The sequence below is a fragment of the Oryctolagus cuniculus genome, chromosome 12 (genome assembly GCF_051225735.1).
Source record: "Oryctolagus cuniculus isolate XC-2025 breed Fujian yellow rabbit chromosome 12, ASM5122573v1, whole genome shotgun sequence".
NCBI classification, from domain to species: domain Eukaryota; kingdom Metazoa; phylum Chordata; class Mammalia; order Lagomorpha; family Leporidae; genus Oryctolagus; species Oryctolagus cuniculus.
In genome coordinates this window covers 70,584,249-70,599,744 of record NC_142878.1, presented here as the reverse complement: position 1 = coordinate 70,599,744, position 15,496 = coordinate 70,584,249, and the positions used below count along the sequence as shown (strand labels likewise).

Below are 15,496 nucleotides of genomic sequence, written 5' to 3'. Positions count from 1 at the left end.
AAGATCTGAAAGGGCAGCTGGTTCCTTTTCTTTTCCCAGTGACTCTTCCAGACCTTGGGCATCCACAGTATTAGGAAAAAAAGGTCTTTGCATACTTGAGGTTCTGCCCCTCATTCTCTGATAACCTGATAACTTCCCAGACATTTTCTCTAACATTACGAAGACTTCAGTTGCCTCAGACCATGGTTTACCTTACTGGAACTTAACTTCAAAATCCATAACGTCAAGCATTTTTTTGCTTTGATCCTAATCTCCTGTCCTTCCGGTTTGCCTGGTTGACCACTTTCCCTATAATAGTTCTTCCTTCTCATCAGGGCCTTTAGTCCACTATCTGCTCCCTTTTCATCTAACCAGGAGCTTTGTATGATCTGTTTTTTGTTTGTTTGTTTGTTTGTTTTTAAGATTTATTATTTACTTAAAGGTGGAGTTACAGACAGAGAGAGGGAGAGACAGAGAGAAAGGTCTTCTATCCATTGGTTCAAACCCCAAATGGCTGCAATGGCCAAAGCTGGGCTAATCCAAAGCTAGGAGCCAGGAGCTTCTTCTGGGTCTCCAATGTGGGTGCAGGGGTCCAAGCACATAGGCCATCTTCCACTGCTTTCCCAGGACACAGCAGGGAGCTGGATTGGAAGAGGAGCAGCCGGGACATGAACCAGAGCCCACATGGGATGCTGGCACCACAGGCAGAGGCTTAGCATACTATGCCACAGTGTGGGTCCCTTTGATCTCAACATTAGAGATCACAGTCAGTGATCAAGCCTTCGGATACGATTTACACCTACCTATGCTCCAACCTCCTTCAGCCTAAAAGCATCTTGGGCAGGCTTTCTTGCAAACTTCTCACCTTGGATAAAATCACCTTCTATACCTACCCGAGGGGAGCTGAACCCACGGAAGCCAACCACATTCTAGGTGATCTGGCAACACTATAACAGAATTCTTTAATAGCAATTACAAGTAGCACTGTGACACTCCATGAGGATTCCACATTTCTCTACTAAAGCTGCCATTTTCTGAATCAGCGCGTTTACACTCTCATGCTTTCCTCGGGGCCTGATGAGCAGTTTCTCTGCACTCTACTGCATTCTTTGCTTCTGCTCCACAGCTGCTTCAACCACCGATGGGAACACCCTCAATCCTCGCTTCTTGCCATTACCAACCGTATCAGCTCCTCCTCATGTGCCCTATACACTACCCCTTCAATCTTTTCTTGAATACAAAGACAATGATTCTACTGCTTTCTTTCTCTGATATATTCTGCAACTTCAAGTTAATCAAATACTACATATCAGCATTTAAATGTGCTCATGCCTGTCTCAGGTTAAAAAAAAAAAATCAAAAAGCTCCTCCTGTTCCCTACAACCTCTTCCCACCACCACCACCACCTCTCTGATTCCACTCAGACATTGGGAGAAAATTTTCTATGCCCACTGTCATCATCTCCTCACCTCCTATTCATTCTTCCTGTGTGTGTTTTTTAAAAGCTTTTATTTAATGAATGCATTTTTCATAGGTGCAACTTTAGGAATATAGTGGTTCTTTCCCCCATACCCACCCTCCCATCCCGACTCCCGTCCCACCTCCCACCCCCTCTCCCATCCCCTTCTTCATTATGGTTCATTTTTAGTTTAATTTTATATACAAGGACCAACTCTATCCTTTCTCAATAACATCTCTCTGGAAAGACGGGTGATCCCCAGGCACGAAATGCGATGGATGCTTTCTTGTCTTCTTTTGTGTGGCTGCTCAGTAGCTTTATAGACACAGTTGCCTTTCACCGCTTTAAAAGCATGGTATTTCCAGTTTTCCCTTATACCACGTGCTTCTGACCTTTTACTCTCCTCTATCCACTCCTTGATGGTCTCCCAGTCATTTTCTAGAATTATCTTTTTAGAATATAAACCCAGTCATATTATCTCATACTCTTCCAGTAATATCCTCTTACTCTTAGGTAAAGCCAAAGTCTTTTGAATGTGCCCTTCGGGCCTTTTGTGTTATATTCATGTCTCCCTCACCAGTCTTATCTTGGGTCTCTGTCTTGCTTCCCTGTGCTTAGTCCACTCTGGAATGTGTCAGCCACCTTTGCCATCCAAGACTTGCCCTCCGGTGGCCCCTCTCACCTCCTGTCTTGGCCTAGTTAGTCTTGCTAATTGCTCAAAGCCTAAGGAAGTCTTTCAGTCCCTTGGGACAAGTATGTCTCACGTCATCAGTTCTTGACACAAGTGTGAACGAACTGTGAAGTTTCCTGAGTCACTCTAGCCTTACTGGATCTCTCAGGGCAAGATCAGCCTTTTGGACTCCTGTGTAATTCAGATTTATACAATACTGTTAAATAAACAATAAACAGAGGGCAGCCGACCCAGGCAGGAGGGGCACCCTGCTTCTACTGGCCAATCGCCCTGACCGTTCTTGCTGAGAACCATGTGAATGAAAGGAAGTGGAGGGGAATGGAACTAGGGCTGCACCATAAGATGCCATTCACTCTGTCATCTGTGAAGTTACAGGGAGTACTGTTCACAATGCAGGCAATGAGAATGACAGCCCTGGGAGGTACAGGAATTATGGATTTACCACCTGGCAGCTCCACATGACAAAACAGAAAAGGAGCAGTGGGTTTAGGTAGATTGCAGGGGAGCAAAGAGAAGCAAGTTGGTTGCTATTCCTTGGAGCCCACCAAGACACAGAGGTTGTAACTGCAAGTTAATTGCAAAAGACAGGTTTAGGTCTATAAAGCCTTCACTTGTCTAGACTCCAACCAATGTGTTCTGGGTAGGGCTTTGGATTTTAATCAGTGATCAGCATCAGGATTTAATCAAAATGGTGCGACAATTAGGCTGACAGTCTAACAGTTGGGACATAAGGTAAAACACACTGAACGGCAGGGCCTTTCATCTTCTGTGGGTGGTGAGAACACAGGACTGTAACCATCAGTAAGCATGTGCAGACGCCAAAGGGCCCCTAAGGAGAGCTGGGGCAGGGTCCTCTGGGCTGTTCTGCAAAGCATGGGTAGCTACTTGCACCCAGGCTCACCTAATGACACTCGCTAAGAGGGTCTTGGAGGAGCACCAACTTTTCATATAAGGAATCTCTACTGCTAAGCAAAAAAAAAAAAAAAAAAATCCTCCCTCTCTCTGGTCCAGGAAGAGGGGCCGAAAGCTCCTTGACTCAAGAGACCCTTCCTCTCTGTGGGAATTTGGGTGTGCAGGTTGGGGGAAGAGGCTTTCTGCTCTGTTGTGAAAAATAACACTTTATAATTAGCCACCTCAAACTCTGCCCAGTGGCGTGCTGAGGAAATGACAAAGCATCTCTGTGACTCACCTTGCACGCAGCTGCAGCCCTGCTGACACATCAGAAGCTGGCAGGATATGCGCTTGAAGGCTCCTCTCTAGGAGCCACTGTGGACAACTGAGGACTTGGTACCCTGAGGAGCACATCAGGGATTCTTCCGCTCCCACGGACACTGGCAGCTAGGAGAGGAGAGACCTAGTACCAGATCTCCGGTCACACATGAGTGACCACAGGCGAGCTACTTCACCTCCCTGGGCTGTTTCTTCGCGTAACAAAAGGGAAGTGGTAAATTAAAAGTAGGGAATATCTTTGTCCTCTAAGTGTCTGTGCCCTACCTTCTTGGATGAAAATCTCCGTGAAAGCCCACTGCTCCCTGGTTCCTTCCTCTGAACACACGAGCAATGAGCATCTCAAGAGGTTTCCATCATAAGCAGCCTCACCTTCCCTGGCTGTTATCTTCTTCTCTCCCATTTCTTTCCCAGCCAGACTTGGAACAGAAGTCTGAGACCATTTTCCCATTTTACATCACATTTTTAACCCAGCCCAGCCTAACTTTAACTCCTGCTCACTGACTACCTCATGGCCAAATCCAGGCCAACCCTTATGTTAAGTCTTCCATCATGTCCTTGAGGCATGGAATCATATTGTCTCTCCATCAGTTCTTGAAAGACCGTCTCTGGCTCACCTAGTTCTGCTTACCTCTCCAGTACTCCAGCCACCTGCCCAAGCTCATCCTACTATGGCTCCCTCTCGAGTCTCTGGTGATTCCCTCCTATTACCTACACCTTCTTTACTAGCACCAATTAACCGAATCCCAAATCCACAAGTCCAGCACCAACCACATCCCTCACCTCCAGATCCAGCTGTCTAACTCTGCTATATGTCATTTAAATTGGCGAGACTAAAACTAAACTTACAACACTCTTGCTTTGACTCTCTTCCTGCTGAATTCCCTGGAGTGCACAGGCTGTGAGCTGAGCGTGCCCGGGGTTCACATCCATAAACATCACTCCTAGCCATGTGACTTTGGACGTGTTACTTAACCTCTCAAAATCTCACGCTCTCCTGTCTACTATTAATAACAACAGCACTTTTATTATGATGATTCAATGAGATAATCCATGTAAAACAAACCCTGTGGACCTTGGAAGCATCCAATAACTAACAACTTCTAATGTTACTTTTATTAGTGATGGTTTTTCACATCCTATTCAGCCACTTGGGTTTTAAACCTAGGAGTCAGTCTCTCTTTTGTACTGTCAGTGCATCCTATTGATTCCATCGCATCATGGTTCTAGAATCCACTCCTAACTGGTTACTGCTCTCGTAGACTTCTAGTTCATCCTTCACAAAGCCAAGAAAATGATCTTTCCAAGACAAATAGTACCATGCTGCCTTGCTATCCAAAGGCACAGTTATGGTTCCTGAGGGCTTGTGTGTAAAGCCCATATTCACTTCCAAGATGTACAAGGCCCTCTACAATCTTATTCCTGCCAACTTCTGTTTCATATACTGTGACTCTGTAACCTTGACCCCAAACTAGGGTCTTCTGTACACACTATTCTCTCTAAAACACCCTTCCTACTCATCTGCCCAAGCTTCTGTGGCCCACTGTGCATGCCCATTCTTCCCTTTACCCCAAATCCCTCTCCCTCAGGTGCTCTGCTCTGCTCAGGATGGCTAATCACACTATCATACTATGTAGATGCTGGTCTCCAACAGATTGTGCTGCGGTCTACCCCAAGGTTAAGAGGTCCTTAGAAATATTTAAGGAATAAAGGAAGAAATAATCAAGAACGCTTAGCACACACGACAGGACTCAGCTGTGGTACATGAGCCACATCCAAATCAGCACCTCTTCACCATTGCCCCAAACGCCTAGTCTTGAGCCTCCTGTCATTTTCCTAGGGCTTTGACACATAATCCTCATGAGGCTCTGGTCCATGAGTTTCAGGAGGTGAGAACCAGGGGGTTCTTTACAAATGGCAACAGATGTCTCTTTTCACACCTGAACCGGGATTAACAAACCTTCTCTTTGATCCAGGAGAAATGGGCAACACAGGCCAAAGAACTAAGTGCTTTCTCTCACCACCCGCTGAAATTCCTGCTCATTTTGCAACTTTCCCAGAACAAAGGGAAGGAAAGCAAAGCTATTCCTGAGATTAGAGAGCACGGTATATGGGACTGGCAGATGAGAAGAAGCCTACATGGCTCCCCATCTCCCAACAAACAGATATAAAATAAAACCCTACTCGCTGGCTGGTGTGTGCCTGAAAGTCCGCAATGGGAAATTCTTTTCTTTGACTGATGGCCTTTTTTTCTAGTTATAAAAGTAAGTAGTAGTAAAGCATAACTTAAGCCAGAAATTTCTATGAATACATAAGAACTTTTCTTAGGACTCGATTCTGACAGAAGAGAAAAGAAAGAGAAATGGCAGTAGGTACCATGGAAAACAGAGCTGGCTGAGGGCTATGGAAGTTCCTTGTTTATGCCTTGCTTTTTTTTGTTTCTGTTTGTTTTAAAGGCAGAGTTACAGGGAGAGAGAAGGAGAGAGAGAGAGAGAGAGAGAGAGAGAGAGAGAACGTGAAAGGGAGAAAGAGAGAGAGAGCGACTAAATGGTTGCAACTACTGGACTGGACCAGGCCAAAGCCAGGAGCTTCTTCTGGGTCTCCCACATGGGTGCAGGGTCCAAGGACTTGGGCCATCCTCTGCTGCTTTCCCAGGAGTATTAGCAGGGAGATGGATCAGAAGTGGAGTGACTGGGACTGCAACTGGTGCCCATCTGAGATGACAGCACTTCAGGCCATGTCTTTAACCTACTGTGCCATAGCGCCAGGCCCCTTGTGCCTTGCTTTTAAAAAAACCAATATCTTCCTAAAAGGTGGGGAGGGATCAGTTTTGTTGGTTTTAATTAGATTTTATGTGCATGAGAAAGCTAGCCACTTAAATGTGTTCTGAAAATTAAAGCAGGTTTAATGCAAGATTTTCACTTTAAGTCTAACTTTTGTTAAAGCAAAGCACATGACCATCTGAATTGTAATGTTTCTGATCACATATTAATAATTCAAAAATAAATTGAATTTAAAAAGAATTGGGCAGGAAGGGACAGAAAACAGGACCTAACCTGTCCTTGCTAAATTCACAGCAAACCTGAAAAGGATCCTAGAATCTGACCTCTCATCAGAACCTTCGCTCTAGGGAGAATAATTCCAGCGACTTGCCTACGAGTTTTTGCCTGTCTGTCCTAACTCAAATCAGATAACATTTTAAAAGCCACATTCTTCTAGAAACAATCCTCATTTCATGCGAAAATAATGCAAGAAATTCAGGAAAAGAGGAACCTTCTATCAAAGCAAAAAGAATCTTGCATCTAGGAAGAGATAAAATACATCAGTTTCCAGGTGCGGGCATTGTGGCACAATCGGTGAAGACCCCCCTATTGGTATGCCCACATTTATCCCATAGCAGAGTGCCTGGGACTGATTTCCACCTCTGCTTCAGATCCAGTTGTGCTAATGCACAACCTGGGAGGAAGAAGATGATGATGGTTTAAGTACTCGGGTTCCTACATACCATGTAGGAGGTCCAGATAGAGTTCCAGACTCCTGGATTTGGCCTGGCCAAGCCCCAGCTGTTTGTAGGCTTTTGGGGAGTGAACCGGCAGATAGAAGATCCCTGACTTTCAAATAAATAAATAAGTCTTCTTAAAAATACAGTAACCTTTCTTTATAAATTTTTTAAAAGATTTTTATTTATTTATTTGAAAGAGTTAGAGACAGGGAATGACAGACAGAGGGTTCTTCCATCCATTGGTTTATTCCCTCAGATGGCAGCAATGGCCAGAGCTGAGCCAGGCTGGAGTCAGGAGCCTGGAGCTTCCTCCAGGTCTTTCATATATGGAGCAAGGACTCAAGCACTTGGGCCATCTTCCCCAGGCCATTAGCAAGGAGCTGGAATTAGAAGTGGAGCAGCTGGAACATGAACCAGCACCAGGGATGCTGGCGTTGCAGGCGGCAGCCTTATCCACTATGCTACAATGCCAGAGACATTACTTGAGAGATAGAGACAAACTGCAGGACAGACACACACACAAAGTGTGCTCCCATCTTCTTATTCACTCTCCAAATGTCCTCAGTGGCCCAGGGGCCCAGGGACTGGGCTGATGCTGGCAGCAGGGAGCTCAATCCAGGTCTAGCTGGGTATAGACCAGGCATTCCTCTATGGGAAGCAGGCGTCTTAGTAGCTAGGCCACACGCCTGCCTCTATATGAACTTCTTAAGAGATCAAGATGAGGACTGGCTTTGAGAGACTATAAAGCACAGGAACCCTCTGCAACTGAAAAAGAAAAAAAAAAAAAAAAAGACAAAGCGAGAGATTGTTGTGGCAGAAATGAACAATGCTGTCTCCTTTGTTGGGGGAGGACTGCTGAAGGGTTTTCAAGGCTAACTAGTGACAAGAGAAATGAAAAGCCTTTTCTTTGTTATCTCCTCCATACACACAGTCCCAGCCAGCCCAGGCTGCTCCCCTTCTGCCTCCAGGAAAAGGAGCCATTCTAACAAAGGCAGGACTCAAGGCTCTGAGAGTTGACAGAGATGCCAAAGGACTCAGCCTATCTTTGGAACATCAGCTTTTTCTACCAGATGACCTGCTGGGGCTGCCATATGGCTTGCATGTGACATTCTGTTCAGGATAATAGGGCCTGGGTCTATGCCTGGTTCTGCCCTCTGGGCTGGGATGACAGGAGTAGAGCATGTTTGTTCTGATTCCATTGACTGGTCTGATGTAACCACTCTGTGGCCCTAGCTTTCAATATCTTCCATAATGCTTTCTTCAGGTTTCCAAAGAATATGAACCATACCGAGGCAAGAAGGGCTGAGGGTGTGCTGCTGCTTCTATTCCTGTCTGACAAAGGGAAGGAAGAAGCAGATGAATTAAGCAACGTATGATCCAAGGATGGTGATGCCAGTGCAGAACCCGGTTGTCAGTAGAGCCCAGGGATCTGTGTGTGTCATCACTGCCAACAGCAACCGGACTCACTATGTTTTAAGGAGCTCATTTCTCTGTGCTTGGTATCCTGCAAACCACCTCACCAGAGGTTCATGCTTTAAAGCAGCTGTTGAAAGGTTTACTGGATTAAAACTCTAACAACCCAAAGAAAGAACAATAGTCCCTCTACAAAAAAAGCCAAGAATTCCTCATCCAAGTCCTTTGATTTTCTGTTCGCCAAAAATATGGACTTTGAATCTGTCCTCTGAATTTGAAAATACAGTGACAGTTGCTTGTCTATTGCCAGTGTAGACAGGATTGCCAGCTGGTTTGCAAGGATCCAAAGTATTACCAACATCAGCATCCCATAAGTCAGTGCTGCTGTTTTCTAAAATGCACTTTCTAGGTGAAGGGTGACTCTCTGAACTATTACTGTGACTTCCTATGAGTTGGTATATTTTTTCAAAATGATTATTTTCGTAAATGTATTTTGTCCTCACAATGGAAATGAAGTCTCTGGTGAGTTAGTTCAGCTGAATGATTCTGGAGCAGGGATGAAGTTGTGACCAAGAGTGAGAAGCAAGTAACTTTTATGACCAGCAAAACTTCGGGAAAGGCCAGTCTGGACTAGAATCACAGCCTCTGTGACTCATGTGCTGATCTTTGTCTGGGGTCTGTATCTGATGGATGATGAACTTTTGGAACCTCTGGGTCCGCAGAGATAAAAAGGGAGTTTAAGTAAACACATACTAGTCCTTACAGTCTCGCTTGCCAGTTTTTATTAGATCAATGCAAGGCAGCCCAAGAGGGCGTGAGCAAAGCTAGATCCTTGCTATTGTTGGGAAGGAAGCTGACTGAAGTTGGGAAGTGCACAGCGGTGGAGGACATGGGCTCTGGTGCTAGACTGCCAGAGCGAGGACCCCTGGTTTGGCTGTTCAACCAGGCCCTGACTTTGCACAAGCTGGCTAACCATTTTCATCTCTCTTTACCTTGTAAACTGAAGCCAACACCAGTAGCAACCTCTCCAAGTTCCTGTTTTATTTTATTTGTAACTGATAGATAAAAATTGTACATAGTCATAAGATACCATGAGATGTCTGCATACATGAATACATTGTATTATGTTCAAATCAGGGTAAACAGATCTAACTCCTCAAACGCTTAGCATCGAAATCCTTTATTCTAGCTTTTCTTTTTTTTAAACAAAACATGCAGCACATTATTGTTGTCTAGAGTCATCCCTGAATGAGTTCTTTCAAGAGCTCCCTCACGGTAAAGAGCCTACCTGGCACACGGCAAGCACCATAATCATTCTTGTTAGGTGGGGTGAGCGCTGGGCAGCCTGTTCAAGAGCAAAGATACAACCTTGGGGAAGGGCTTGTGGTTCTTACGCCAGAGGTAATCACGCACCCTTATCTACATTAATTCTCACCTCTCCTTATGAATCACCCCAGGGATGTTAATCGTATGCCAGACATTAAACACACCTGGAGATAACAGGGAGTTAGGCAACCTGGATTCTACTCCTGCCTTAGCCTCTAAGGAAGCAGCCCGTCCTGCAGCTTCAGCGTCCTCACCTGTATAATGAGAGGTGGAGCCAGAATGTAGGTGATCTCAAAGGTCTCTTCCAAAAGTGAGATTTTATGATTTTGAGTTTAGTGCTCGGGTTGTAAAAGGCCATTTACTCAAAGTAAAATGATTCGTACAGCATTGGGGTTGCCTAGGATACAAAGTGCATGTGCTCCCTCTGAACCCCAGGCAGGGAGCTCTGCAGTCTCTGCCTCTGATCTCTAAGGGCAAGGCACAAATGGCTTTGTAGTGCAAGCTGACAGATGTGTTGAACATGGAGTAGCTCTTGCTTGGCACGTACAAATGTGGACTTGGCATTCTGAGGGTGTCCCAGATGGAATGGCAGAGGGTGTGCTTCTCCCATAACCATGTGGCCTTGGGAAGCACAGCCTTCGAGTAATACCTGCAGCTTCCCTGGGCCCAGGGCTAGGGGCTCAGGCCCCTCCTCCCCCCAGTGAACGCATCTGTCTAATGCCTCCTTTACATAGTATGATAGGCTGCACAAGCCGCTTCACATACACTCAGGATCTGTATCTAGTTTTCTCAGCCCCGCTCTGCATCCCCAAACATAGCTGATGGAAATATTGCATAAACTTACATGAGAGATATCAGGCCCCCAGTCTCAGCCATATGCAAGCTAGACCGGGGAGGATGGGTTTTAATGCTTTCAAAGTAGGTGTCTTAGCTATGCTGTCCTCTAAAGGCTTGGGATAGAATTTCCATCTCCAGTGAAGCCCTTTCTTTCATCTGCTTTGTCTTCATAACTGCACACCCTCCTCAGGGTCTGATACCTGGTATTGACTTGGTAAATGCTGAACTAGTCTCCACCTTTCAGGCATGGATTTTAAGGAATTTCTTGAGGCTCTACAGCAAGTGGGAGGCTTCTGGCTCATTCATCTGCAGATCCACTATTCTTCCTGTCACTCCTATGGCAAACCTCAGAGAGACTCCAAATGGATTTGAGAGACAAAAATAAAAACAAGTTTCCACAGCGATAGTCAGCAGTGGCCTGACAAACTGTAGGGCCCAGGAGAGACCAGGGGACAGCAGTGGGGGGCTCTTCTGTTCCCACCCTGTATTCTGGGTGTGCAAGGAGCCCTATCAGTCCAGCATCAGGCCTGGCTTCTCCTGACTTTCTGCCTTTGCATGTGCTGTTCTCAGGATCTGGAATGCCCTCTGCGTTCTTTCCTTTTCCTTCCCATGGCTAAATCCCAATGAGAAATCACTTCTTACCAGGATCCTCCCCCTTTTCCTTCCTCTGCCACCAAAACTTGTGCTTACTTCTATCAGAGCACATTCTACATAACATTGCATTTCCTTATTTTCCCAGTTTATTCACTCACACCCATACCAGTGTGACTGCCTCGTGTGCAGGGGTTGTGTCCTCTCAGAAAGACAGGAGGCAGAGTTCCCATCTACTGGTTCACTCCTCAAAAGCCTGGGAGCCAGGAACTCAATGCATGCATCCTCCATGAGTCGTAGGAACCCAACTGTATCACTGCTGCCTCTGTGAGGTGGCAGGCAGCTGGAGTCAGGGCCCAGAGCTGGAAACCAAATCCAGGGACTTAGATGTGGGACCTGTACACCGTAACCACCAGCTTAAATTTGTTGAATAAATTGTTGTGTGCAATTCTTGTCAAGAAAACATTTGGAAAACCTCTAAAGAACACTTTGTGTACTGGTGATAAACTGCTAATGATAGGTCACCGTGATCATTGGTAACGAACAGACACACACCAAACCCATTAACCATGGTGTAGTACATAATGTGCAGGCATTCACATTAGAGCTGCAGATACGACCACAGGAAGATTAAGTCTTCCACTGATTTTTGCAATCACCAAAATTGCCACGTAGGACTTAGAATATTCCAATGATATTCCTTTCCTACATTGAGCAGAGCCTTGGACCTGGGGCTCCAAATTCTATCTTAGTCACAGAAAGCATCCTGGGGGTGGTATTAAAAAAAGTGTTGCTATAGACATGCAAACAAGTTGACCAATGGTGAAACGAGAAATTAGCCTAATTACCTTTGGAAGGAAAAGTGATTTGCTTCCTTTCTCCTCCTCCCTTCTCCTCTTCCCCTTATTACAAACTTGCTTTGCTTAGATAAAAACAAAGGATTAAAAACCAGGTAATGTGGAAGGTATGAGTTCTTTTCGTACAAAGGATACAGGGACAAGGTGGGGTTACAACAAGTTCCAGCAGGACTGGTGGAAAGAAAGGATGACCCTGTGGGTTTCTTTCCCAGTGGTCGTGTCTGTACCAAGCTGGGTGGAGAGGCAGAGCTGCCCTTTTTGTTCTATGCATGCTGACAGTCCCAGGCATGTTCTGATTAGTAGGGACTCAACAGAAGAGGCAGCCATTAATGTGAATGCAACCCCAACCCAACAGGGGGTCCTGATTCAAGAGATTCACTAACTACAATTCCCAAGCCCTAACCAATACCTCACTGAGTGAGTTGGTCACACCTTCTTGCCTCTTTTTCTCTTCACTGCAGTTCAGCTGCCCCAGGGAGAAGAAACGGAGGCCACTGTAATAACAGGAGGATCCCTAGCAGCAAGGCACTAACTGCACCTGCACGTGTGGGCTTCTGCAGCCTTCCAGCTCCCTCCTGTCTCACCTCTTGCAGATGAGATAAGGGAGCATCTCTGCTGACTACATCATCATGTTTTTTTTAAAGGGACAAGTGAGAAAATTTGAGTAAAAATACTTTGTAAACTGTAAAGGTGCTGTTCAAGTGTGAAGAAGGAGTATTATTATCAGTGCTTTATTTAGTCGCAGTTTGCTTCAACCCAGTAGACTGGCACTGCTTTGTGCCTGTGCTCCAGTAATCAGTCACATTCCTGTTTCCACTTACGCATCAACTCTGCAAGTTGCTAGCCCTGCTGAGGCTTCCTGCCCCTTGCTCTTGCTGCTCTCTGGCTCTGGAATGCCTTCCACAGCTTCTCTGACTGGCAAATTCCCAATTGTTCTTTCGGGCTCATCACCACTTTAAAACCTGTCCCATCTCCCCAGTCTCCTCCCACGATTCTCCATCCATTTCCATAGTGGATTTGCCATGGCGGGTAGCACTGTCCAGCCACTTGCCCAGCTTTCTGCTTAGACTGAGTTCCTGGAAGGTAGAATCCATGACTAATTCATGGAATTAAGTTCACAGGTCAATGCACGAAATATTCCCAGTGCCAGCCCCACTAAGAAGGGGGAGTTTGTCTGGTAACATTCTCATGGTGTTTTCATGCAACACACCTGGAGTTGTGTGTAATATGCAGATAATAGATACTGAAATGTAGAGAAGATAATGATCAGAAGTCAGGGTTCAAAGCCAACGAAGCATTAGGCATTGTGCTAAGCACCCCTAGGATTTGGTGATATTTTTCCAAATTTGTAGATGATGTAATCTGCCTTTGGTCACAAAACTCAATAGTGGGGCTTAAGTCGATTTGTCTCTGAAATCTGTGGTCTTGTAATCATGCTTTAAAAAAAACTGGGGAAGAAAAGAAAAGGAGATGGAGGCATTTATAATTTGTTAAGATAAGTGCACTATCATATTTTTAGCTTGGTTTTATTACTGTTATTTTAGGATGTGAATAGCACTATTTCCCCTACATTCATTCTTCTAGTCTAATGATCTAGCAGGTAACTATCAGAAAAATCAAATAAAATACGTATCTCTATGCAAAAATAGTGAGAGGAGATTCATGCAGAAAGTGAGCCAAGATCTTGCCTCCTTAGGACTTGGGAACTGGTTTCCACCTCTTCCTCCTACATCCATCTGTAGGGTTGAAGGGGCGCTAGGGCTCGGAGGCCTCTTCACCACTGTCCTTAATCCAGCATTCAAGTCTGTGAGTTGAGTACAGTCAAGGAAGACTATATACTGGGTGCCTCCTTGCTCTGGTGCACCTGCGGGAAACAAGCTGCTCCCTCTGTTCCTAGCCTTCAGATGCAAAGATGGGAGCCCTTTGGAACTACTTCCTCCGCATGTTTGGTGGTCCAGGCAGAGAGGCTGTGAGGGGGCCAGCACACACTGGTCTCCATCTCTGGACAGTTTGTCTGCTCTTTTTACTTTGTTCTTTCAACAGCCAATAAAAAAAACAGTAAAGGGTGAAGTTCTCATCCCCACCCCACCCCAACCTTCATTAAGTGGCTGAAAAAGGAGTGTAAATGCATGAAACCCTGGGAGGGAGACACTAGATCATGACCCATCTTACCACACCTGCGAATAAACACTCTCATATAATTCCTCCCGGAAACAGGGCTTACTTTAAGAACATTTTGATTCCACCTCTCATTGGCTGTGTGACCTTGGAAAGACTATTTCAACTTGCATCTTTGAAAACAGAAAATTTAAACAGCCACCTTAAATAGCTGTTTTGAGGGTGGCAGACTTAATACACAGAAAACATTTAAAACTGTGCAAGTAAGTGCAATAGCGCTTATTGTGATTATTGTTGTTGATTGTATTATTAGCATCATTATGCTTTCCCAGCTTTGTCTCCTACACTGGGGTATTCTGGCCTTTTCTGAAGACTACTTCTGATGATTTCAGTATCTTCTTCTACGTGCCCAATTCTCTTTTGAGGTATTCTTTGGAAAACAGATCCAAGAAACCATAGTTCAAATAATTTCCCTTTTCTGGAACCAGTAAGAGAAACACCTAAATCAACCACTCAGTAATCAGGTGGGACTCTCATTAATATGGCCGTCAGCACATTAGAAGTCAAGCATTTTGCCAGTATAAATGCACCAAATATACTTAATGTCATTATTCTTCTTAAGATGCATCAACACACTCAACATCTACCTGTAAAATCTATACTAACAGAAAAGAGCAACGGCACAGAAGATTTAAAGTACTGCAACCTGCCTCCCTGGGGTGAGGTGGGATGAGCACAGACCACTGCTAGATTCTCCATAGTGCTAATATCAGTCCAAGAGAAACAGGGCTGGATTCCTTGATCTGGAAACAGTGGATTAGGCAAGTAGAGAACCCACCCCTGGAGTTCTCTGGAAATTAGGGGTGGAGGCCAGGCCTATCCTACTTCCCAGTCAATGGTGTTGCAGGAAAGATCTGGGAATACCAATAGCAGCTTGAAATCATGGTCCCCAAATGTTTATATAAATCCCAACTGGGAGCCTGGGACTGTGGCTGAGTAATAGAATACAGTGACAGCAATGCTGTGCCAATTTCTAGGCCCAGAACTTCGTAAGTGGCAGTTTCCACTTCCTGTTTCTTTGGATACTTGTTGTTGGGACCCAGCCACCACGGCATAAGAAAGCCCAAGCTGTTTATAAAGAAGCCTTCAAGAAGAGGCCCACACAGAGAGAACTCAGACCACGGCTCTTGGCCTTGACTGAGCTCCTGGCTGATAGGCAGTGTCCACGGCCTCCCATGTGAGTGAGCCACCTCAGAACTGTATCCTATCTCTGCTAAATTCTACTGAAATTACAGCCTCATTTCCTAAATAAATGTAGCAGTTTTAAGCACTAGGTTTTGGATTGGTTTCATGTGCGGCTAGATCAGTGATATACTCCATGTTTAAGGAACAATCTCTTCCTGGATCTTCTCAGTATTATCTCTACCCTGAAATATTGCTTCCTTTGCTCCTTCCTCTTGGTCCAGCTGAAGATTGAAATTAGCTGTCAGGGCTGG

At 45.2% G+C, this 15,496-nt stretch overlaps 1 protein-coding gene across 22 annotated transcripts in view; it reads right to left on the bottom strand.

Moving 5' to 3' along the window:
- The window catches only part of SEMA6D (semaphorin 6D), a 665,819-nt gene that overhangs the window by 21,286 nt on the left and 629,037 nt on the right, over positions 1-15,496 (bottom strand). The window contains exon 1 of one of the 22 annotated variants that reach the window (XM_089309437.1): positions 3,319-3,339. The exons of the other annotated variants lie outside the window; for them this stretch is intronic. The gene's annotated coding sequence lies outside the window, so the exon portion shown is untranslated. Of the gene's footprint in view, positions 1-3,318; positions 3,340-15,496 lie in introns of those variants that run through there. 22 annotated transcript variants of the gene reach the window in all.